The 26,920-nt window shown below is 41.1% G+C and overlaps 1 long non-coding RNA gene across 1 annotated transcript in view; it reads left to right on the top strand.

Annotated features, from left to right (window-relative positions):
- LOC134399009 (uncharacterized) overlaps nucleotides 1–26,920 on the top strand; it is a 265,250-nt gene that overhangs the window by 5,689 nt on the left and 232,641 nt on the right. Inside the window, exon 2 of the long non-coding RNA XR_010025472.1 lies at nucleotides 14,771–15,063. This is a non-coding gene — a long non-coding RNA (uncharacterized LOC134399009). The remainder of the gene's footprint in view (nucleotides 1–14,770; nucleotides 15,064–26,920) is intronic.

Below are 26,920 nucleotides of genomic sequence, written 5' to 3'. Positions count from 1 at the left end.
TGTGGAGTGTGTCCTGGGCCTCAACAGTTGTTACTACTGTTATAAACCATTTTAAAGCAGTAGTGTAGATCCTGCCTAGGACTACGTAGATTTTTGCTTGTGCTGGTTGTCCTCCATAGAGCATGCCTTGATTTTTACCCATCAACTCTTTCTTTCTGTTACCTGAATAAAGCAGGGGAAGCAGAAGTGAGCCAAATAGCAGGCATAGAACCATCAGGAAAAGTTAATAGAAAGTTGCTTTCTCCTGCTCCAGTTAGTGTGCTGCTATGTTAGTGAGCTAGACCTGCTTATGGGTTCCAGTGCAGGACTTGTGTGGGAAGGGGGCTGTGGCAGCTGCTGCCCCCACAAAGCCATGATGCTCTTCCACCACTCCATTGACATCCATTGGCTCAATGGAAACTGTGGTTGGACGTTATGGGGAAAGTCCATGAAAACACACTGCAGTGTTACATGCAGTAGCATGTGAACAGTGCTGACTTTTACATACATGCACAATGGTCTTATTCAAAAAATGTTATCAATCAACCAAATTTCTTCCCATTGAGATCAGGTGGGCTTCTAGTGTGGAGTGTTTCCGCAATTTAAGACACGTTTGTTTGCCCAGGTGTCTTCCTGACTGTTAGCATTGCCAGCCTCCACTGGTTATTTTAATGAGATATTTTGTTTTATTAATGTTCTGTTTTTTTAGTGATTGGTTTTATGGTATTTTATCATTATTTTATCTTTGAAATTAACTTTGGAATTATTATTTTAAATGAAAAGCGTTATATAAATTCTCTGATAAAATAAAAATAAAGTAAATAAAATTATGGTTTTTGTATGTGACAGCATCATCCACTTGTAGTTATGTCCAGAAGTTCATTCATAGTTATTACCTGTCAATAATCTCTCTGATGTTGGACCCAGGCACACTCTGATGTTGGACACACTTGACCCTTATTATTATTATTATTATTATTATTATTATTATTATTATCCACATCTATTGCTAAGCCTCTCATATATCCTGATCTTTGGGGGCTTAGTTTTAATAGGGATGAACAGACTTTAATCTTGCATAAATGATGGCTTTATGATTGCCGTTTGGGTAAAAGAACTTTTACACAGAATAACGAGGCACCATTTTGACACAAAATGGTGGGTCAGTAAGGGGACAGGCGGCCTCATGGCGCTCACTGGGCTGTCCAGTAGATCATGCGGCATGACAGCGGGTAGGCAGCTGGCAGTGTCCACGGACTCCAAACCAGCAAACCAAGCATTGAGGAGTCTGTCACATTTCACCACCATATCGGATGCCCATTTTAATCCAATTGCTGATGACCAGAGCCATATCCATGTTTTTGAGGGCACTTGGGCAAGATCCTTTCAATGGGTTTCCTTCCTCAATGTGTCTACCTTCTCACCACCAATGTCACCAACTGCTATTACTCCTCATCCTCTTTCTTATCATAGCTCCCCCTTGTTTGCTTGTCAGTCAGAGATCCAGTGAACAAGTAGGCAGTGGCGTCTACAGCTCCTCCTCCTTACCATCACCATTGTCTGGACCAGAGCAAGAAGCAGCTGAAGAAGCAGCTTGTAGAGCTGAGAGGGCGAACAAGTCCAGGGGGCTCTTGTCAGTGGGCCCCTGCTGACAGAACACTGTTGCTGGCTTCGGGGTGTTCTGTTGCTTCTCCCTAGGGAAGGGATGGGGAACATGTGGCCCTCCAGATGTTGTTGGATTACTGCTCCCCTGATATACAGTATCAGGATGGATGAGAATTGAAGTCCAACAGCATTTACCTTTTTAATATTGAATTCTTGCATGCCAGGATGGCATGGAGAATAAGAATACATGATAAGTCTAATTAGGTGGCATGTGGTTTAGTTTGGGAGGGGGACATCCCAATTTTCTTGCACTGTTGATTAGCTATTTAAAGAACCAGTTTTGATACAGACTTAACTTAGGCTAGGCTCAGAGTTTGCCCTGAACCTGGGCTTAGGGATCAGGAGGAACAGATTGTGGGATTACATGAGCGTTCACCCCTCAATCTCCTTTATGAGTGAATTACCCCCTCCTTAACTTGGCATTGCATGTGACTATTGTGAACTTGGGCACTGCCATAAAGTCACTTGGGAAACCCAGATTAAAACAGGGTTGAATTTAGCCTTTTACCCAAATTCATTTTAACCCAGTCTGGTGACAATCATGTAACACTAAAATTGGGTAATGGAGGCAGGGTGATTCAGGCATGAGAGGAGATGAGGCAGGGTGCAATTGTGCAGCCCAATACTGATTCCTATACATGGATCAGGTATTTGGTGTGTATGAGGACTAAGAGGTTTAAAAGACTTCTTTGCTATGAAAGCATTTATTTTATTTTATCTTGGTGTAAAGCTAACTTATTTTAAATTCTTCTCAATAATTATGCTAAATTTCTTCTACGAATGCAATTTTTTCTCCAGTATGTATCATTAATATATTAAGTGTACTTAATTCTTTCTTTCAGCAAGGACACAATGATAACTTGATTTAAATGATACAGATTAGGAGTAATTATACATTTTCTATTGATGAGAAATACAATTACCTTTAACTCATTATCTAACACAAAAATTAAACATTTTATTTCTGTAATTTTACTAAGTGGGTGGCTAATCTACTTACTAAGTATAATGTATACTTCATTGACAAATCCCTGATAGCCCCTTTCATTCTAACTAATGTATGAGGTGTCTTGTGTGGGTCTAAATTGTCAATCAAAAGAGAAGTTAATATCCCCAAGCCCTTGAAAATATTTGTGGTTTGGCCCACAAAATTGTAGGGTTGCAATCAAAGAGTGTAACATGAATAGCTTGGCCCTGTGACAGTTAATGTTCTGCTGTATTAATTAGCTAACAATTTATAACCAAGAAACAGCTTGTGAAGCTTGCAAAAGCAAGAGTGAGGGTGATCAGAGTATGAAAAATGTATTACACATTTGGAACTGTCATCTTTTGGAGGCCCTTTTAGTAGCTTCATAGACTTTACTACTCAACCTACTAATTCATTTAATAATAAGGCCAACTATAACTACCATTGGGGAGGGGGGAATAAACAGGAAAAAAATGACCAAAAGCATTTCTTACTGTATTTTTAAAAATCCATCAGAAAAGCTATCGGATATAATTTATAGGAGCAGGATAAACACAAAAATGGTCTCTCTTTGGGCATGTCTCCACCTCCCGGCGATATGGGAGGGAGTGGGGAGGATCTTGTGATATGCTGATCGTGAGATCCTCCCCCTGTGTTCACATGTGGCATGTGATGTCCAGGGAAGAAGGAGGATGTCGCACCCACCTTTTTTTTTTTTAAAAAAAAAAGAGATAGGAGCTGGAGAGCACCTGTGCTCCAGCACAAAAGTAAGGTAATTTTTCCCACTTAATCAGCTAAAGACTGAAATAATAGCATACAAATATTAAAACCACTGTTGTCTTTTTATATGAGTGTTCTGATAATCAGCTACCTAGTGGATCCACTGTGGATGGAAACGAGAGTTGCATGTATGCTTAAATAAATAAAGCTCTTTGAGCAGCAGTTGACTGTAGAGTGTGGGTGATGTGGTGGATATATAATGGCTTCTAGCTGCATGGATTGTGTAAAGAAGGCTATGATTTCGCCTCCTGTGCCTTTAGAGTTTGTAATGCTGATACAATGAGACTCTCCCAGCTGGCGTTAGCTCTTGACATGGTGAAGGTGTTCAGATTCTTAAGAACGTAACACCGAATCAGGTTCCATGATGTCATCAGTGACCAATAATATGTAGCAAATGGAGTCTTAAATCCAAATTCAGACACTGGAGACTCAACTGGTTTACGTTACTTTTGCTTATGTAAGAGAGTAACCATTCCAGCTATTAAAACTGTTTGTAGTGTTTATGAGAAATATAATCTTAACTGCTGTCATAGAATAACGTCTCATTATATTTCAAGAGATGAGGGATTTGCTCTTTCAGCTCTAAAGCCAACTCTGGCTTTAATGCATCTTTGTTTGCTATGCAAATTCTTGATTTAGTATTAATGCATGTTAAGGAGGGATTGAAAACATGAATACTAGTAATGCATTCCGCACTCAAGCTGATCCCAGAAAGCACTCTCCTGAGGTTGCCAGTGTTTCTTCTGGTAATGACATAAATTATAACAGGAAATTATAACAGGACAAGTAAGTCTTTTACAACAGAGTGAAACAATAGCCTCTCATTTCTTTCTTTCGGTCATTCCTTCCTTCACTCAGATGTTCTCCCTTTGAGGTAGTTCAAGTGAAGCTTCATTCCCTTTGTTTTAAAAATGACTTTTGATTTGAGTTTAGGGTTTAGATTAGTGCTGGGCTGAATCCTGCCTCCTATTTTTGGGAACTTTCTCCCTCACTGCAAAAGAGGCATTGTTGTTTCTGCCTTTTTTGCGGTGTGTGTGTGTGTGTGTTCAGAAGACATGGAGAGCAACGTCAGCCAGAAAAGCAGTTGGTATGGCTCTCCAAAAAGTTCTTCTGTCCACTATTCACTCTGAGAAAATCTGAAGAGCAGGCTGTGGCAGTGACAGCAGCAGTGGACTAGGGAGTGCAGTGAGGTGGTCAAGCAGCACACAGTAGCAGGGGCATGGGGATCAATCCACCACACATAGCATGCCGCCTGAGGCAGGCACCTCACCCTATTTCATGGTTTCCCAGAATGCAGAACTGCATCAAGCCTCAAGCTCATGTGCTTATCTTTTCTCCACTTTTGTGTGAGAGGAAATTGGAAACATCTGCTTCCACCTTTAAACTACCAGAGTTTCCCATAACATGTGATCTCAGGGAACTGTAGTTTCTTTAAATTGTGATTTGAGAACAAGCCAGGATCTGAAACCATGGTTTGAGTCTTGCTTGTTCTCACTAAACATAGTTTAAACAAATAATAGTTTCCTGAGTTTGGATTTTATAGAGAACCACAGTTAGTTTAAAACTTCCAAAGCCCTCTGACACATGCACAAGGAGGTGGCACATGAAGAAGTGTACAAGCAAGCCTTGGAGTGCACAATCATTCATCTGGCAGGGAATAATTGTTTCTTGATATGTCTGAACTAGACCATAGTGCATATATAGTCATAAAAGGATATGTCAGCTTGAGCTTTTGGTGGCCATATTTCCAAAGTTAGGGACATAGAAATCTGCCTTATACTGAGCCAGATCATTGGTCCATCTAACCTAGTATTGTTGATACTGAGAGTTTCAGGCAGGAGTTTTTCTAGCCCTACCTGGAGATGCTGCAGATCAAACCTGGGAACTTCTGCATGTGAAGCATGCACCTATTTTAATGTATTTATTTAATACATTAAATTAAATCCAGCACCTTTTTAATGTATTTATTTAAGCCCGGCAGCAGTCTCACTCGTGCTCATAAGTGCACAAAGGGCCACATGGAACATTACGGAGTTGGAGCAATAGGGCAGTTCCCTTGGAACACTCATGCTTCATTTCTTTATCCTCCACACCACAGAGACTCTTTTGTGATACTGTACTTCGAATAGCCACATCAGAGGAGCACTTGCTAGTAGATGCCGAGTGAGACTTTATGTCTGTCAAGAAGGCTGAGGACTGGCCAGGACAGGCTGCTAGTGCCTTTAGCCTGGAGACCTAGACCAGCCTGTTTTTCTTTCAACCTCATATGAACCCTACATCCAACCTGGGTGGAAGCTTAGGCAGAATATCAAATGCAATGTGCCATGTCTTCAACAGTAAGGTATACATTGCTAAGCAGCTAAATATTTTAACATCTCTTGCTGTTTTGAATGGGCATCACACAGCTAAATCTTTCTATGTTGTTTCTGATGTATATTCATTAGGATTGTCCTCTTTCTGTCCTGCCTCCTTCCAGCTGCTTGCAGAAGAGGTGAGTTTTGAAACAACTTAGAAGACTCCAAATGTGAAATTGTAATGCTGCAACCTGGATGCCCTTAAGTGGCTTTCCATTTCCCAGTTAATGAGGTAGTGGTGCGATATAATGATACTAATTTAGTGGATAAGGGAGGGATATGATACATTAAGTGATGCTGTTATGTAAGGGAAGCCAGACAAGTTAAATTAGTCTTGGAAGTGTTTGCTTGGTAATCCCTGGATTTATTCCACCGAGCAAACTTTATCTCAGCATGAACTTTTACATTACGTCACTCTGGCTTATCTAAACAGTGCATTTTCCCAGGCTGGCAGCATTTTAGGGTTAAATCATGTGCAGGGAGTTTGGATTCCGACCTAAGGCTGATCGACCATTTCCTGTTCTTGTCTATCCCAAACCTGAGCCCACCCCACCCCCAAACAACCCAAAATTGGTTGTTTGTAGGGAAAACATTGGTTTTGAATATTTATATGCAAATAATGTTTTTAAAAATCCTTTCAATACATATTGTTGCCTTGATATTTAACGGAAGCCCAGATTACTTTTTTTCTTTTTCAGTAGCAATTGAAAGTGTGGGTAAGTTTTGTGATGTAAAAAGGGTTACACATGACTAAGGGGGTGTCTATACAGTCTGTTATCCCTGTAGTGGCTGCACAGTAGCACTGCATTGTTTAAATGACACAGCCGCCAACTTGCAGCCACATCAGGATTTCCCCACCCCACGCCCAAAAGTGTATTTCCAAAGTGCCGATTTATGGTGACTTTGACCATGCTCCGGGTTATCCAGTGGCCATTGCTAAAAAGCTCCAATTGGTTACTGGAGAGAGAGGCTGAGTATTTTGTTGTTGTTGATGGGAAAATGTGGGAATGCAGGGCAAGGGGTGGGCTTTTCCCTCCTGTCCCGTTTGGCTTTATCGATTTAGCCTCGCAGCAGCGAGGCTGTGGGCTTTTGAGCCGATGCCCTTCCAAAGTGGCACCTTAGACACCCTGCAATAAATTATTACACGTGACTAGGGGCATGTCTACACCTGCCAGATATCTTGGAGTCATCTCCAGATTGTCCCTGTGCATCCATATGATGCACAGGGGATCTCGGGGGCAACCTGGGATGACCAGGGACTTTCCCCAGGATATCTGGGGCCGTGGATTTCCTGATATTTCCACAGTCCTGGGACCATCTCAGGGAACACGGGTGATGTGGCCGCCACTCCTGGGTCTTCCCTTCTTTGCCATGAGTAGTGGGGTTCTGGAAATGGGCATAGAGCTACACAGGGGCACTCCGTGCCCATCAGGGGTAGGGATGGGGAGCAGTTGGTTTTTAAAAGAACTTACTTTGTGGTGGAGCAAAATTGCACTCTCATCTCTATTCCACACACACACCCAAAAAATGACACTCGCCATGTCCCTCCTTACTTTCAGGACATCATGATGTCCAGGACATCATGATGTTCCAGGACATCATGCTGCCATTTGGACACTGGGGGAGGATCCTGGAAGCTGGAAAGCCTGGGATCCTCCCCTCCGAGTCTCAGAAAGCCGGTAGGTATAGACATGCCCAAGGTTTTGGTGAGAATTCTGTATCTGTTCATTTTTGATAATTATTTACCAAAATTTGCAAAGTTCTCCATAATCAGGGAAAAAAAGAAGTTTTGATGTAAAAATTTGAATGTGGGAGAAATGAAACCTTGCAAATGACAACCCAGATAGATGCGACGGCCAGGAGTGCCTACTATCAGCTTCGGCTGATACGCCAGCTGCGCCCCTTCCTAGAGTTAGAAGACCTAAAGATGGTAGTGCCTGTGCTGGTAACTTCAAGGCTCGACTTCTGCAATGTGCTCTACATAGGGCTACCTTTGTGCCTAGTCCAGAAACGTCAACTAGTTCAAAATATGGCAGCCAGGTTGGTCACTGGTACACCTAGGGGTGACCACATTACACCAGTTTTAAAATCTCTTCACTGGCTGCCAATTAGTTTCTGAGCAAAGTATAAAGTGTGTTGGTTATCACCTTTAAAGCCCTACATGGTTTGGGTCCAGGCTACCTGCCTTCTCCCATACAATCCGCTCCACACACTCAGGTCCTCTGGGAAAAATCTACTTCAGCTAGCAAAAACTAGATTAACAGCTGTTACCCAGAGGACCTTCTCTTCTGCTGCTCCCAGACTGTGGAATGGCCTGTTGTAGGAAACTCATCAACTTAACAGTCTACTAGCATTCAAGAAAGCTATAAAGACTGATCTCTTCTGGCAGGCCTATCCAGTGGAATTTAAAGATGTTTTTAGAATATTTTTAGGATGTTTTTAACAATGTATATTATGTTTTAATTCAGTTTTATGTATTTTATCGTTTATTGTTGTTCCCCACCTCAATCAAAATGGAGAGGCTGGTAAGAAATAAATTATTATTATTATTATTATTATTATTATTATTATTATTATTACTATTATTATTATTCTATCCAGGCCCAGGGCTTTGACTCTCAATTGGTTCAAATTTCTGTATATTCAATCATGTTAATGCAAAGTCAGGGCGGTCACCTCTTTTTTCTGACACGGTCCTCATCTTCATCAGTTACATGGCAGGCAGGTACATCATGGTTCTCTCTATGCTGAGAATAGTTGTACCTATTGAATTTGGGTGGTGCAGATGGGTGAGACTTTTGTTTCAGTTCATATCTGAAAGAATTTACTGAAAGTTCTTTATAGAACTTGAGATGTAAAAATAAAATAAAAATTGAATGCTGGAGAAAGCAAAATTGACAGATTTGCCCATCACTGTAACCAACTTTTTAAACAATACTCCACAGATTCAAATAATTAACAACAACAACAAACAACAACTATAAAGAGCCTAAACATTTCTGAAGCAATGCCCAGATATTGAAAGTTAAGACGGTCCCCACCTGCAGGCTCACAATCAAATAGATACAATACAAAAGGGGAAAAATGGAATTTAATTGATATGAAATGTTGTTTGGGACCTATTAATTTTAAAACTTGAGACTTTGCTATAAAAATTAAAACATCTTAAAATGTTAAATACTGATTACTTGGTATATCAATGGCATATAAACTATTTCTAAATGTATTTGTCCAGTTTTCAGACCATTTGCCTTTTTTGCTGATCAAATAGGCTCAGTTCTATTTATTTATTGTAGGGTGTATCTGCTTATAAATCTATCCCACCTGTTTGCAAATAAAACAGTAAATATATTGTAATCCAGATTTAATAAAGTTATTAGTCTGTACACATTTAGTTGTGCTGGTCTTTTTCAGGCATTTGTAGAAGTATAATCTTGATGTCATTCAACACGTCCAGAATTTGATGTTTATAAAGGTGTTCATTAAATAGACTAATTAGGGGATCTAAATACACTGTATAAACTCCACAGATACTCCCTGACCAGGGATTTGTTCTGTTTATTTATGCCTTTTTTAAAAAAATAACTTTTCCTTCTTCTGTTACTGGTTTAATAGTTGCTTATCTTCCTCTCATAACCTGGACTGCTAATTTCTATTAAAAAAGAGAGAAATTGCTTAATGTTGGAAGAAAATGGATTCTCAAACTGATGATTTTCAAAATAAAAGTTACAAATGCATTAATGATTCCTTCATTTGGTAAGTTTCTATAGATCTTTGGTCAGCACTGGATAAATTCTTTGACTCTTTCTTTCTCTCTTTCTTTCTTTCTTTTCATGTTCCATGAAAAACCTAATTAATCTTAATTAGCCATATACCATGCTGACTTTTGCTGTATTTTACCACTAGATTTGAGCTGCAGTGGCTTACCATTTTTCATGTATATTTTTGGCAGTGTTGAAAAATGTCTGCTTCTTTTTAATGCTTCTTGAGAAATGTTTGCCTGTTCTACATTGCCTGGCTGTCTTCTTACACTCACCTACCTGGACTTTGTCTGTCCTCAGCCACATCCTCACATAGGCAAATCTGATGATTTCATAGTTTTGTATAACCTGATTGTCTCAGATCACCCATGTGACTGACTCAAGATGTGAACCCTTTCACTCAGTTGTCCCCATTTACTCTCAGTGATGCTGTCATATAACCAAATGTTATTGGCTACATAACATCCTGATGTCAGCACATTCATAATCTGATCTCTGACTGGCTAGGATCACCCATGTGACTAACCCATTAGGTATAAATATGTTCAGTCAGCAAAAAAACAAATAAGTGATGCAAAGCAATAGAAGCCAAAAGAAAAAATAACACAAAACAGGATTTTAAACTGAGTTCCAGCATACATTTTTGCTGAATATCAGATGGAGACATATTTAAAACAGTGATCTTGGAAGAATCAAACATTACAGATGGTTTTCAGGACACCTGGGGTAATCATGTTACCACAAAGGTATTTCATACATTCAGCCATACACATTCAGTCATTGAGTAATGAGACCTCAAGTGATGTACCTGCTAGGAATGGACGAATCTGTCAATTTCAGTTTTTTGTTTGTTACTCACTTTTCCAATCTTAAGTTCAGTTTGACCCAAACATTGAGAATTTTTCCAATCTTAAGTTCGGTTTCTCCAAACTTCGAATTCAAAAAGTTTGCATGGAATTTCAGTTTTCCATGTACATGTGGTTGCATCAATTTTTTATTATTATTACATATTATTATTGAACAACTCCATTGCAAAATTCGGAGAAGTTCAAATTTCAAAGAGTAATTGAAGTTTGGTTCGCAAATGGATCCAAAGGTGCAAAATGAGGTACATTTGGGTTAAAATACAAAGCCAAAGAATTTGTCCCCCATCCACAGGACATGCATGTGTGAATCAATTCTAAGAAATGTGCTCATTCTTGTCTGGAAAGAGAGAGAGAGAGAGAGAGACCTCAGTATCTTCAGCATATTGATACTGCTGCAGACTCCTCCCAATAGACTGGCATCTCTCTGACAAACCTAATATTCACACTGAGCGCACCTTGATACTCCTCATGAGAAGGCCTTTTGGATGGATGTGTTTTGTTTTGTTTATGTTTTGCATCTAAGGATGTTGTGTCTTATTTGAAGAAATAGAGCTAATGCAGTTGCAAAATGCAGCTGCTCCCTTCTGTACGCTCCCTTGACCTGCCCCATTTTGGAAACAAGTCTTTCCTCTCTTTCCAAATACTTCAGGAGTTGCTAGCTACACATTCCACTAGCAGTGAGTCCCACTTTGGCCAACATAGTCTCTACCATTTTTGTGCACTGTTTGTACATTTTCGGACAAGTACTCCTAATTGCATAAAGTAGATGATCTATGGATGATCATATGATTTGTGGAAACTGAATTATAAATCTACTTGAAATATACATTTTTATGCTAAGTGATATACTCAGGATGAGATAATTCAATTATTTATTTATTGCATTTCTACAATGCCTTTCTGGAAACAGACAAGGCAGTTTACGAAAGTGGCTAGGACATTTTTTGCAATGTTATCTACCAAATAGTTAAACTATGGAATTCACTTCGACTACATGTAGTGATGGCCACCAATTTGGATAGTTTTAAAAGGGGATTGTACAAATTTGGGAAGGTAAGGCTATCAATGGCTTCTAGCTACCTCCAATATTATTGCTGGAGAACATGGACAGAAGAGTGCTGTTGCACTCATCTTCTTGTAGGTTTCCTGTGGACAGCTGGTTGGCCACTGTGTGAACAGAATGCTAAATGGACCCTTGGACTGATCCAGCATGGCTCTTCTTATTGTCTTAACTATTTCCCATGACTTTGAGGGGGAATGCTCTGATGGGTGGTTGTGGAAAGTTTTGTGTGTGTGTGCATGTGTATGTGTGTGTGTATTATTATTTTTTTAAAAAAATACTGTCCACATTTCCAATGGTGATGGAGCAGGATGTATTCTTTCATCATTTTGATTAGACTGCCCAATGAGAATGGTGCTACGTCATGATGTAGTATAGTTCCCACCAGGGCATTCCATTCAAAATGAAGATGGATGTTGCTGAAACTGCTCTGCTACCATTTGGACCAATTGCAGTGTTTTTAATGAGAAAAAGGGGGCGGGAAAACTAGCTTGCCTCAGAAGGGTAAGTCCTTCCAAATAAAAAGAATATCATTTTGGCAACCTGCTGAAGATTATCCCAATCTTGTGGGGTCCCAACAGAATAACATATCCAATTTTTGCCCCCACTGACAAAATCAACAAAATTGCATGTAAGAAAGCCTGATCTAAGTACATGGGCCCAGTAGCATCTCCTGGGATATGCATTTATTTTTGATAAATTATCTGCATATGCCTTTATATCCAGGTATGTTAGGGCAATTTTTATAAGAGTAAAAAAAAAAATGCAGTCGTTAACTAAAACTGCATCTTACCTCAAAATCCCATTTATAGTATTTATTTTATTTAGACTGCAATCCTATGCTCACCTTGTTCAAAACAATGGGACTTAATTATACATAAACTTCTGAGGATTGGGCTGTTAATGGTAAATTGGAGAAAAGTAAAATTTCTATAATTGGTTAACAGCCCTACTAGAGTAAAAAAAAAAAAAAAGATTGTTTTTTGTTTTTTTTAGTGGAAGATCTTCAAACAGACATTTTAATTAATATATTTCATTGTTTGCAAATAAATGCCCTGGAATACATCATCTTTAATGTACAAAATATACAAAAATTGTGAGTGCCATCTTTGGAACAAAGAAATAATCTTTTCGTGAGCTAGGTTGTACATCTTGAAAGAAATATAATTCAAATTATTTGTTTAATGCCTGCATTTGTGGAAAAAGGAAACAATGCACTCTTAAGTGAGCTTGTGAGGATTTATTATGTGAAATTAACCGAATATATAATGGCAGCACACAATACCCAGCATAAAGCAGGTTTTTTTAAATGGTTTATATTACAAAGGGGAAAAGAAAGTGTTAATCTGTGAGCATTTTCTGCATCTCCACTAAAATACAGTTTAAACATCTGGGATGGGGGATGGGGGACTGATAATGACAAAAATATGGAGAAAATAGTTCGAATTGATCACTTCCCCTTCCTGGTATCAGACAAAGGTGATTAATACTCAGTGCACTTTGTGTCTCTATTCAGTATACTTACACAGGTTCATAAACCATAGAAATCTAGACATTTGAAATAAAAGCCAGACAACTTCCCTTTCTTGTTGCCATATGCTGCATCATTTTCTCTCTCTCTCTCTCTCTCTCTCTCTCTGCGTGTGTGTGTGTGTGTGTGTGTGCATGCGTGTGCAAACACTCTTTATGCTGGGGAATCATGCCTTTTCTTTTCATGCTGCTCTGTCGGTGGTCATAACAGCTATTCTTTTCATGAATATGTAAATCCCATGCATAAACCTACAAAAATTAGCATGACAGCTCTTCTTTCCTCCTCGCCCCTTGCCCTACTCCAAACGTGACCAATTACATTGAACTAAAACGTGAAAAGTGATGATTTAATCTTCTGGCCAGATGACTGATTTCAAGGGGTGCTACAGGGAGGGGGGCTGTTAATTATCAAACTGATAAACACATTCGGTGCCAGTGTATGTACATGTGCCCTAGTCATCCACTTTGGGGGGCGGCTGTGATGGCGAAAATGCCGATATGCTCCCAGGATCTAGTTTAGGGAAAGGCGATGACTGAAATACATTTGGTCTCCCTTACCTGCCCACCTTTTTGCTGATGTGAAGCATGTTTGGCTTCCAGCTTCTCCATGAACGACTACAATTGAAAATGTAGAAAGGGCACGAGAAGAAAGACGAAGCAAGGTTGGCGATATATGTATAGTTATATAGGGTTGGCGAGTGGATAATTGTATTTTTCCCATGTATTCTTAATTCATTTAGTTAAAGGATGGGAGGGAGAAGGGAGAACCAATGGATGTGGTGGGGGGGGCAGGAAGCACAAGCAATTGATGCATTTTATTATTTAAATAACCAGGCGTGTTCGTACACATTTATGTGACGCGACATCAATGCGCCGCTTTCTGCACGGCGGCACCGCTGCTCATAGCCAGTAATTAGGCTGATGTAATTATAGTAAAAACAAAAGGGTGATGCCGCTGCTGATGGCTTTTTGGATTGAAATATTGAAGGCGGACACATATTCCAGCGCACAGTAAATGAACCTGAACTGCTGTCAGGGGCTAGGAGGACAGTGTGGCCACTTGCACCTATTGTGTCACTGCTGTAGAAAGGAGCTTACTGATTGGCCACTGTCTGCAGCACATAATACTGACTGGTTATAAAAGACTTGTCTAGGGGAAAGCTTGTAGGTACTCCATTGTCTGGCAAAGTTGATATCACTGCATTCTTCCCCCCCTCTTCCTTCCCAGAGAGTCAGACAGCTGAGCTGTAAAAGCTGCACAGATTCTCTCTCCCCCCTCCTTTCTCTAGCCATGCAGATTTCTTTTCGTTGTTTTGTTTTTTCGTTTTCCATTCGTTATCATGGCCGCGTTTCAGTTTGCATACTTAAACAGAATACTAATTGAGATCCCTTGTCTTAAATTGAAAAATTACATGGGTACAAATAGAGAAGAAGACGGGGGGCAGAGGGAATACCCTGACTCTTCAGCTTTTTTCTTTCGTTCTTTTTTAAAAAAAATAATAATCAAAAGGGTTGAGTCTGTGCCAAGAAATCCGTCACAGTCCTTAGAGCGAAATGAAGAATTTTGTAATCAAGGTAAACAAAGCGGCATCTTGCTTGCTTGCTTGCTTTTTCTTCCTGCCTTTATTTCTAAGTGAGCCAACGCTGCTCTCCTTTCCTGTAGGTCATCTCACATATTTTAGAAAGTTTGCGCCCAACATAATTTCCAAGTACACAAACCAGCTGCAATCAGGGGGTTATTAATCCTTCTTAGGATGTAATTTGGTGAAAGAACTGCTATTAAAAAACATGTCTTTTCTGTATTATAGACGGATCTAACAACGTAGTCTGGGCTCCGTGCCAAAGGCTGGTATTTCACAGCAGCGACCGCCTTACAGATGAGCTGTGGGAAGCAGGAGGGAGAATCTCTTAGGGTGCCACTACTATGGAGACACAGCTGGGCTGAACAAGATTCGCTTCATACGACAACAAGAGAGGCAGAAAAAGTGTCTGGTTCAAGCGCTGCCCAGGCAGGCAGTAACCAGAAGAGCTAGCAGCCAATCCGGCCATGCTGCACTGTTCGAAACCAGCTCCACATCTCAGCCAATCAGTGACATCATTGGTGAGAAACTCATTTACATTGTGCCGTAATGAACTTTATTTAATGTATCCTTTTTTTCTTCCCCCCCCCTTCCCTGAGATTAGGTCGCTCAATTAATTATTCTACCAGCATAATTTGAATCACTATGCAAAAATGGTGGCTTCTTTTTTCCAGATGCTGTGGGTTGGGTTTTTTCTTTTAACTCTCTGTTGTCTCAGGAGGAGGGAGACGTTGATAACCGTTGGGCAGTATTTCATTTTTGTTGTTGTTGTTGCCTTACAAAGCTTTTAAAATAGCTCTTTGCATATAATTAAATAGGCATAATTTATTTTATTTTTTTAAAAAATGCTTCATCTTATGTGCATTCCCTCCCCTCCCTCCTGTATTATAACACTCTTTCACGGCTTACGGAGGTAACGTGAGGTAAAGAGTCTGCTGCCGCAGAAGAACTCTGCATCTTCAGAGCTCTGCACTTAAGCATTTCTTTGAATGCTTCCAGACTTCTCTTGCTGCAAAACCCCTTTGCATGCTATGCTTTCTCTTGCAAGCATCTGTCACATCTGAAGCAAGTTCAGGGCTATGTTTCATTTTCTGCCACTTTTCAGCCAAGATGTCATTTTATTAATGAATAGGATTGAGGTCATTTCTGAGCAAATTTCATTCCCACTCCTCCTACCCACCCACCCCACACCACACACAATGCACCTGATTAGCATCCCTTTTGCCAGAATAACTGAATACAAGAGCCGTGTGAAAAGAAGTTAAGATGAGAGCTGGCTTGAGGCTATTTTGAGCAAAGCCATATATAGACTCCGTAGTTGGTTATAGGTCTTTTGTGTTTTAACACTTGCATATTAATCCTCCAAATCATAGCTATTTCCCTGGATGGGACTTTTCTTTTCTTTTTAAGCCAGTAAACAATGATACTAAACAGCTCACTTCTCCCCTCCTTCCTTTTTAATGCATTGTTTCATGAACAGTACTTCTTTATAAAAGGAAAAAGGCTATGCGAGCCAACAATGTGTCAAACATGTGGGTTTACTTCTTTGTGGGTAAAGTAATTTGTTGTGCAAGTGACTTAAAAACAGCCCAGAATACTGCGGAATGCAGAGATTTCAGACCACATAATTGAATGAAGCAAGTTTTGTTCTACAGTATCCTAATAGCTGGAACAGGATCAGATAGGAGACAAATTCAATATTGTCTTATTACATTATAACTCATGGGCTTTGAGTTTGCAGTAAGAGGCACAGCTTTATTTCAAAATAAAAATATTACAGGAATCGGGCTTTGAGATCTCTCTCTCTCTCTCTCTCTCTCTCTCTCTCTCTCTCTCTCACACACACACACACACACACACACACACACACACACACAGAGGCACCATTCGTTTTTTACTATCATTGGTACAGTCAGTTTGAAAAGAATATAGAGGATTTAAATGCGAAAGCGATGGTTCATTCAATGCATGATGGATTCCATCATGCCATCATCAGTATTCTGTGTGTGCCTGTCCTTATTCAGCCACTAGCTCCCCTGCTGCAGATCCTGTAATTTGAATCATGCGTAATAATATATTATCCTACTGGGGGCCTTCTTTCAGTAGGAGAGTAGTTTTATACATTCAGCTATGAGCGAACTCTTGGCACTATGCCAGCTCTGGGCCATTATTCACACAGGCAATCAAGATAGTCTTCCTTAAGGAATAACATCTGCACAACTGCATGTGCCAGAAATCTGCAACCTCGTCCATGTTATAAATTAGGCTTTCTTGGAACCTTGAATACTTGCAAATATGAAAAGGATAAGGAATTTGTCAAAAGTGGATTGGGTGTGCCACGTGATGAAAGCCAGGAAACAGAGTAGATAATGGTGGCAGAGGGATTGAAAATAAAAACGGAGGGCTGTTCTTTGGCTTGCTCTTAACATTTCATCCTTAAGCTGTGCATATGCCAAATATTTATATTTTTTGAAGTGAAAAGTGTTTTCTGCTGACAGAGAGATTTTCCAGATAATATGCCTGTAGAGTGTTGTCCACTGGGAGTTGTGGGTGAATTTCAGAAGCTTAGGAGCACCAATGGCTAACTAAGGGCATTCAATGTGATACTTTGTAAAATGAAGCAAGAGGGGAAAATGAAGGAACAAAAGACAGAATGTACTAAAAAAGCTTAATGTAAAGGAGGGAAAACTACATTAAACTGGATTTCCTAATGCTTATAAAAATGTAGACCATTTTGATATGATCCTCAAGTCTCATGTAAGTCCATTTCATTTCTGTGAAGTTTATTTCTGAATATCTACCTGGTCACAAATGTTAGAGAGAATGGGGACTGGATATTAAAAAAAACAGACCCTCAAAACATAACTGTTTAATCTGGGAAGCATCCTAATGTTGCGGGAGGTGGAGAAAGTCTGGCCTACCTTTATCCTCCTTTTCCTTTATCTTCCTTCCCATAATTGCTTAAATACAGAAAGGAGAAATGAAATCTTTTTTTAATAGCAATGATTGTTTCCACAGTTTTCATTTTCAAGGGGTTGAATCCAGATTATAGTATGTGTGACAGGGTGGTTGAAGTAGATGTCCTTTCCCCCCCTCTTCCCCACAGCAGCTCCTCCAGCTCTCTGAAAAAGCTACAAAAGGCATCGGGGCCAGATCTACACCAAGCAGTATATAGCACTTTGAAAATGGTATATGGGATGTGTCCTGGGTCCCAACAGTTGTCAATACCATTATAAACCATTATAAAGCAGTAGTATAGATCCTGCCTTAGTGACTCTGCTGACAGCCTTGAGCTGTGGTGTGGGTGGGGCAGACAGGGGATCCCTGAACATTGGGTGGAGGCACCTTCTGTGAGCAGAGCCCTTCTGCCAATGGAATACAGATCCTGGATCCAACCGAAAGTGTTTTGACTTGCTGTTTACCATTCTAGAAACCCTGGTGCCCTTTGTTCAGTGGGATGGTAACATGCCAATTTTAAATATTCTATATCACCTTATCAGCAACATCTAGTCTGCAGCAATTAAGCAGTTACAAAATTGCCAATCTACCGTAGTCTATATGCAGTCTTTTCTCTTTGTGTGTCATGATCTGTTAGTTGTTTTGCTTTAAAGTTGATTTGGAAAAGAAATGTGTTTCTCCTGAGACACATGACCAGTTTGTGAGAGGACAGATCATCACACCTCCTATCGCTCTCCATTTTCTGATGTGGAACATAGATATTGACTGTCTTTTCCTGAATGAACACTGTATAGCAGCCTTCTCCAACCAGATTCCCTCCAGAAGTTCTGGAACTCTCATCAAGTCCAGCCAGCATGGCCAATCATCAGGAATGCTGGGAGTTGGAGTCCAAAACATCTGGACGATACCACGTTGAGGAAGGCTGGTATAAAGCATACTTGATAAGCTGTTTTTATATTGATTTAATAATTACTGTCCAGTGTCAAACTTGCCATTCTTGGGGAAGGTGTTATAGCAGCGGTTTCCACTTCAAGATGTTTGGGATGACATTCACTTTTTGAATCAAGTCCAGTCCAGCTTCTGGCTTGGCTATGGGTCAAAAAGTGCCCTGGCTGTCCTGGTAGATGAACTTTGCTAAGAGATAGACAGGGGGAGTGAAAACCTATTGGTTCACCTGGATCAAATGGTTTTTGATACCATCAGCCATAATATTCTAGATTGCTTTCCCAGAGTGGAGTTTGGAGACATGGGGTGGGTTCAGAAGATGTTGTTGTTGGTCATAAGCCTATGGGGTGTTGTTGTTGGTCATTAGCCTATGGGGTGTTTTCCATCCTTTTTAACATCTACATGAAACTGCTGGGATAGGTCATCTGTAGATCAACACTATGCAGAAGACACACAGCTCTCTTGTTTCCATCTACTGAATCTAGGGAGGCAGTGAAAAACTTTAAATAGGTGTCTGGATGGATGAAACTGAACCCTAATCCAGATAAGACTGGATCACTGTTAGTTGGGAAGACTGCAGATCTAGATGGAGGTGTGCAATTGGTTTTGGACAGAGTTACATTTCTCCTGAAGAATTAGGTATGGGGGAGTAAGAGGGTACTCCTTTATCAAATGTTATCTATGGAACTGCAGCTGACATCAGTACCTAAGAATGCCGTTTACCAGGTTAGGCTGGTTCACCTATGGTGACCAGATTTGGGGAAACTAGATCTGGCATCAAGTATGCATGCACTGGTTGCACCTAGATTAGACTACTGTAATGCTCTCTAGATAGGACTGGCTTTGGAAACAGTATTGGAACTTTTATGGGTGAAACATTTGCTAAAAGAATGTTTGTGGGTTTGGTAGTTTGATCATATCACGCCAATTTCACAACAATTGCATTGTTTACCCATTTGTTTCTGGATTCAGTTTATAGTGCTGGGGGACTGTTTACATGCTGGGAAAGTCCTGAGGTGGCTGTGGATCTGCATGTCATCAGTTAGATGACAGAGGGACAGGTTCACGGCCACCACGAGGCTTCCCTGCGATGCTGCATTCTGAAAAAGTTGGGGATTTACCCCGACTTTTTCAAAGGCAGCAATGTCAGCATGGCATTTCTGCTGCGTAATGTTGTTCTGCAGCTAATCCAGGGCCAACCGGGGGAGGAACCTGGTGGAAGGGTCTCTGGGTCCCGGATGGCCACCCAGAAACCCTGTGCTCCCTACTCGAGATTACCCGACACCACCACAGGAAAGGGAAAGCGTGGGGTTGAGGATGGAGGCGGCACCAACCCGGCACCATGAAGACAGCCCCATGGACAGAGTTATCTGAAGAATAACTCATATGAACCTGCCAAGCTCTAAGATGGGCACTAGAGGCCATGTCCTGGGGCCCACCACTAAGTTCAATCAGGTTGGTTGTTAGGTGCTAGGGACAAAGCCATTTCAGTGGTGGTTCCATAGTTGTGGAATTGTCTCCTCCTGCCCCCCTCTCTTTAAGCAGATCTTTTAAAACTCTTTCATTCTTGCAAGCTTTTTATTCTTTGGCCAGCCTTTAGTACATGATTTTATCTGATGCTGTTTTGTTGCATTATTTGGCTTAGGGCAAGCTGCTTTGTGAGAGCTTGTCCTAAACTAGGGATAGGCAACCATTTGGGCCTGTGGGTACATTTACCAATTTGAGAAGCCACCACAACATGGCTGCCATGGGAGGACAAGTAACTGCCCCAAAGACTGAGTACAAGGCAATGAAGGGGTCTAAACCCCAACATGCTAAAGAGCTTGTTCAAACCCACTGTTTTCAGCAACAACAGGAACCTATTTCTTGGCAATACTAGCAGCTGGTAGAGAAATATGTTAATTATTATCATATATAGAGAGAGAGAGAGAGAGAGAGAGAGAGAGAGAGAGAGAGAGAATACGTGCACCTTGGCAGCTGCCAAGAAAGTTGTTTAGGAATGCATTAGTGTCCATGGACACCATGTTGTCTACCCCTAGCATAAAAGGTAGTGTAGTGATATAATAACTAAACAAATAGATGAATTTTATTGATTGAGAAATGTAAGATTTTTTTTTAATTCAATTTCACTGTGCTGGAATAGGGGCAATCTGAAAAAATGTTCTTTTTTTTTTTTGTTAAAGGAGACAGGGAGGTGAAACTGATGCACATCCTGCCAATTTCAGCTAAGCCCTTCCCTTCTCCCTTTGAGGAAACAGAAGTTACAAAGAATGAATCAAAGGAGCCCCTTCAAATGTTAGGAGAAGGGAAGTAGAGGATGCAATGAAATTTTCTAGTTGTCTAGAAACTGGTTGTGGAACTGAGCAGAAAGGAGTGAATTTGAGACTGACTAGAAAAATCAAGAAGGCAGGTTTTCTGGCCTGGCTGTGTAACTAACCAGAAAAGGTCAGGAATTACACTCCCATTGTAAGTAATGCTACAATCCCCTTGTCCCATGCTGCAAACAGTCTTTTAAAAATGCAATTCAATCTCTCTCTCTCTCTCACACACACACATACATTTTGTGCTAAAAAGGGTGCTAATTTTTTTTGCTAAGAAGCACCTGTTTCAAACTGTTGGGAGAACGGGCATGTGCTGACCATGAGTTATTGGGGGAAAGGGATGGGACCATTCTGTCCTCTTGGTGCCATGTTGCAAGCACTGTTTGGATGGAACTACAAGCCAAACTACACATTAGCTTTGCTTTTACCTTTTATTTTTTTTACTCTACTGTAAGTAAGGCCCTGATTTGGATTGGGGACCCCCCACATCCTGGAAGGTGAGGGTTCTGTCTCCCCACCACCATATTTCCCCCCAAATCCCCCCATCCCCACTCCAGTGCAGAAGATTAGAAATAAAAAAGTTTCCAATGATATCAAATGAGTCTTTTTAACTTTTCCAAAACAAAACAAAACAACAACAACAACAAAACCCCCATATTTGTGGGTGGGGGAATTTGGGGGGAAAACTGTAAGGAGGATGCTTTAACCCTCTTCTCCTGGAGCATGGTGGTCCCAGTTCACACCAGGGCAGTATGTGCTTACACTAGAGTAAAAGAAAGAGAGAGAGTCCAGCCTCAGTAACATGTTATCTGATCAACATAAACTGTCGTTTGGCTCACACTGAGCGCTGTGTGCATGGAATACTGTGTAGGACACCACATAACATCTAGACCTTCTGAAATGAGGACAGACAATGGAAATACCGCCTTTAGCTTACAGGTTACAGCAGAAGACCAATGATTAGCACCCTGGAAGGCCTCCCTCTGGAAGCATCTCAAGACAACCCACAATGACAACTGAGGTCATGTTCCCTTCATGCTTCCAAATCCCATTGGCTTCATTGGAATGTAAAACAGTTAAACATTGCATCCTTTTTAACTCGTATGCATATAGACTTAGGGCACAATTCTATGGCCACTAGACACTATCTAGACAGCCATAGGATTTTTTGGTTTCTGGGAACTGAGCTCCCAGAAACTGGTCTGTCTGTGCCCCCCACCCCAACCACCACCATTGTAGCCAGCACAGTTCTTGCCACACTGTCTAGATCTTCCCACTCGGAAAGTGTGGAGAGGGTGAAAAGGGGATGGTCCCTGGGGTTCACATATTGAGTAAGGGGTAAGCATATAAGGGGCAGGGAATACATACAAGGCCACAGCTAGAAATTGTATGTTGGTATCAATAGATGGGTTAGCTAACAAGGCTCATGACAGATGGCAACTGTTCCTTTCCTTAAGAGGAGTTGGGGTGGTCCCTGGGGCAGGGAGAAAACTGTGGAAACTATTTTATGCAGCTTCCTATTGAGTCGCCAGGCTCCTTCCCTCCCATTCGCTGAATCTGAGCAAATTTGCGCATCTAGGTGAAAATGCAGGGCGGGTGGAGCATGGGGGAAAGAATGTAAGCCTATTAGAATGTAAGCCTATTAGGATGTAAGCCTATGCAGCAGGGTTTTGCTATTTTATTGTTTTACTCTGTACAGCACCATGTACACTGATGGTGCTATATGAATAAATAATAATAATAATCCCCTCTGTGCTGCACCCAGGCTGCATAGGATAGTCACCAGCCTTTGATTTTGAAGGCTGTTGTCTATCTCCATAGGATTGCGTGCTTAAAAGTTCATTGTACTGAGTTGGTGACGATTACTCCCACGTACATGTGCATAAGATGGCAGCATTACTCTTGTATGCTTGCAATATAAGGTACATCTATGCATATCAGCTTTCAAAAGAATTTTTGCATGTTAAACAGTTTCTTCATATTTTGTATAATTTTGTAAGTTAATTACTCAAATTCATCTGAGATATTCTATTTAACGGACAGATACCACAACCGCAATGTGTTAAGCTGTAAATTTAACATTTATATTGTCAGTGATACCCAAGACTGTGTTAATTTTGGAAACAAAAACTCATGACTCTGGCAATCTGTTGCTGTTTAGTAACAGAATTTATTTCCATATGGAGGGTCACATGGCCTATCAATCAGTTCTATGTTTCCTCGTAAAGCGCTCTCTTTAAATTTGTGATGCTGTCAAGCATTATCAGATGGGGTCTTTCTGCACCATTTTTATTTATGAGTGATATTGAAAGCAGTCCTGTGCATTAAGATACTAGTGTTAAAATAAGAATAATCTGTTGTGAGCGGTTTAGCAACCCAACCTGCACTGAATTCAAATAGTCTAGAGTGTAAAATGAATGGTTTTCTTTGCCAAATATTAATGGCTAAACGAAAGCCAGTGTTTGGGGAAGTTATTAGAGCACTAATGGTAGTTGTAGAGATATGAAAGAGATGTCAAACTAAAGCACAGAACATGCAGAGTTGCAGAAATAAAGTGGTGTTTCATTTTAACCAAACACAAACACACCATCTTGAAACTTTTTTTTTAACCCAAAGATAAATGTACGCTACAGCTTTTGAAACCTCCCTGATTATAGGCTACAGAAACGCTGGCTTCATATACAATCTAAAATGTGGTGAAGTGGTTTCAACACACCTTCACAGAGTTCCAAGGCCTTTATTTAAGGCACATGATGTATGTTCACAAATTTCCTTGCACCACATTTAGAATGTATGTTTGTCTTCACCCTCCCCTGGAGCTGATGAGTTAGAACAGCCTAACTGAAAAGGATATTATGGAGCTGGAGAAAGTGCAGGAAAGAGCATCTAAAATGATTAAGGGGCTGGAGCATCTCCCCTATGAGGTAAAGTTACATCAACTGGGATTGTTTAGCTTGGAGAAAAAGAGGCTAAGGGGAGACATGATAGAGGTCTACAAAATTATGCATGGTATGGAGAATGCAGATAGGGAGACATTTTTCTCCCTCTCTCAAAATACTAGAACCCAGGATCTTCCCATGAAGCTGATTGGTGGGAGATCCAGGACAAATAAAAGGAAGTATTTCTTCACACAGCGCATAGTTAAATTTCTTCACACGGCGCATAGTTCCAACTCACTACCACAGGATGTAGTGACGGCCACCAATTTGGATGGCTTTAAAGGCGGGTTGGATAAATTCCTGGAGGCGAAGGCTATGAATGGCTACTAGCCCTGATGGTTGTGTGCTATCTCCAGTAAGCCTGTGTGCACCAGTTGCAGGGGAACATGGGCGGGAGGGTGCTGTTGCACCATGTCCTGCTTGTTGGTCCCTGGCCGATGGCTGGTTGGCCACTGTGTGAACAGAGCGCTGGACTAGATGGGCCCTTGGTCTGATCCAGCATCAGGGCACTTCTTATGTTCTTATGTTTCAAATTTTGTGCTTTTTATTTTTTCTACAAAACATCTGTTCTTAAAAATCAAAGTTGGCAATTTTTTAGGGTGCCAGTACAACTGCCAGTACAAAAAGCCCGGTCAGAGAAAGAGCCATATGCAGTTCAAGAGGTGGTGGCCATAGCTAGACCTATGGTTTATCCCTGGATCGTCCAGGGGTCCAACCTGCTCATCTAGGTGACACACAGGGGATCCAGTGCTCAGACACGGGCGAACCGTGGATGATCCCAGGATAAACCTTAGGTCTAGCTGTGGCCGGTGTATAAAATGAGTCAGGAGCCAGTACTATCACGGTAGCAATCAACTGCTTGACGTTTTCCAACTGTTTGTGCAAATTTGTGAAAAGGATGGTAAGTGGTAGATGTATGAGTAGTGTATGTGTATGGGGTACAGAAGGCATTAGAAACAACAAATAAACATGTCCATGCATATCCACTTGCAATATTATTAGTTGTTAGCACTGTACTGAATATTTTGGGTTTGTCATTTTCAGAAGTTAGGTTGGTATACAAGTGTTTGCAGCTGGAGTGGCGGGGCACACCAAGCAAGGTATGTCTCTTTATTAGTGTTTTGGTGCTTTTGAAACATTTCAATTCACTGTTAAAAGGACTCCTCTTAAACAGTATTAATACATTTGTAGATTGAGGAGGGTCTTGTTGGCACCATGGCTCTGAACAACTTGTGCTGATGGAGTGTGTCTCCTGGCATGACCCTACCCAAATATACTACACACATCATCTAAGGCCCTCCTCAGAGTGCCACTTCCTAGCAGAGGTTTGTAAAAAATGGAGTTGTTTTTTTTTTTAAATTAAGTTAGGATACTGATGTGATTGACTTGCTTTTTAAGCACATGCATTCTCTTGCAGCAGCATTTTGGCCCCGCCAGGCGCTCCTTGGCGCTGGGCTTGCTGCCACTGTTAACCCCCCCTCCCCAACCCCATTGGACTCCCAGGGGGCACTGGGCATGAGTTTGTGGAATCAAGGGGGCGGTTACCTGAAAAAGTTTGGGAACCACTGCTTTAATACAAGTACTCCTGAGGTGAACTTAGGAGCACGCAACACCAACAGAAGTTCTTTGTTCTTGTGGTCTAACTGTTTACTCCAAAGGAAGTCGAGTCCCCAGTTCTTGTGGTCAGTAGCCTTCACTTACTTTTCTGTTCCTCAACTAAGGGGGAGTCTACACCAGCTGTTTATTGCAGGATTGTATTGTAGTCATCACTAATTGGCCACATGATGTTCACCTGCTTCCAAGGTGATCTCAGCTCCACCTCTCACTTTTACTGGAATATCCCTGACTGCTTTTGCTGTTTTTCCAGCTCTCTCACTTCCATTGCGAAGAATGTTTGCAGTGTGCCCCCTTTTGTGAGGTCATTGCTGTTATCCGTGAGTTCCAGGCTCAGTGAACAGCCAATCAGCTGTGAGGGGCTTGTGCATGGGTATCGGTGGGTTTTACCACTGAGTGTGTGTATATATATCTCTGTGCAAGAGCGCATATTTGATGGAGTTCCCATCTCCCCCATGTGTTGCTGCATGTCTACGCTTGTGGTGCTTCAGTTTGAGGGATTAAACGGAGAGGAGGAACAGCTGAGCCTGGAAGTGTTTGGGGAGTGGCCCTTCACAGGAACAGGTGGAAGTGAGCTGAAGGCCCATGCAGCTGACAACAATTCCCAGTCACCACATTCCCCATAAAAGGTTTGTCAAATCTCAGAAGCAACACTGGAAGCAACTATTGTGCTTGGTGCGTTGTCTTTGTCGCTTACATAGCAGCTCCTTGATCTTGCCTGGACTTATCCTGACCTTGGACCGGACCCTGACTATGTTTTGATGCCTTCTTGATTCCTGTATTGTTGACCCGGCTTTGGACAGATACTTCGGCTTTCGACCACAGACTGTTTGTTGACTTTTCCTCTTGCTTATCGAGTGTAACACTGGTGATTTACGACAGTGCTCCTGAGCATCCTTCATGAGTATTTTTTTTAAAAATCCCGTGCCCAGTAGCCATCTGCCTAGTCCCGCCCACTTCTACCGATACACATGCAGAACCTCTGTAACGGGCACACATGCTCCTGCAACAGCACTCCTCTAATTGTGGTACAGATCAGTTGTGTGTGCCCCATGAGTGGCAATTGTGGAAACGGGGAACCTTCAGGAGCATCCCTCTTCTTTAGCAAAAGGGCTGCAGGTGTAGATTAGCCCTAGATCACAATCTGTCCCTTCATAACCTTGTTTTTGATCACCTCATCTCCTTTGAAGGAAAGGGACAGTTGGCATCCATCACGAGCCTTGTTAGCTAACCCATCTACTGATATCAACATTTCATTTCTAGCTGTGGCCTTGCATGTGTTCCTTGCCCCTTATATGCTTACCCCTTACTCTATATGTGTTCCTTACCCTTTATTGTAATGATTTAAACCTTTTCTCCCCAAGCATCTAGAATCCCCAAATATGTGTGTGTGCTACTTGCCCTATTACTCTTCCACCCCAGTTCTTATCCCTATACTTATGAAGCCTCACCCTATTAATAATGATAAGCAGATTATTCCACAAAATAGCTTTAAATTATATGTTCAGCCCCATAGTTCTGCAGAGTCTGCTATGAATTTTGCATTTTGAACTTAGATGGTAAGAACTAAATGTATCCCACAGTTTCTGGTCTAAATACAT

The sequence above is a fragment of the Elgaria multicarinata genome, chromosome 5 (genome assembly GCF_023053635.1).
Source record: "Elgaria multicarinata webbii isolate HBS135686 ecotype San Diego chromosome 5, rElgMul1.1.pri, whole genome shotgun sequence".
Classification (NCBI taxonomy): Eukaryota; Metazoa; Chordata; class Lepidosauria; order Squamata; family Anguidae; genus Elgaria; species Elgaria multicarinata.
Note: the sequence above shows the minus strand (reverse complement) of the source record. Positions and strands in the feature narration are given on the sequence as shown.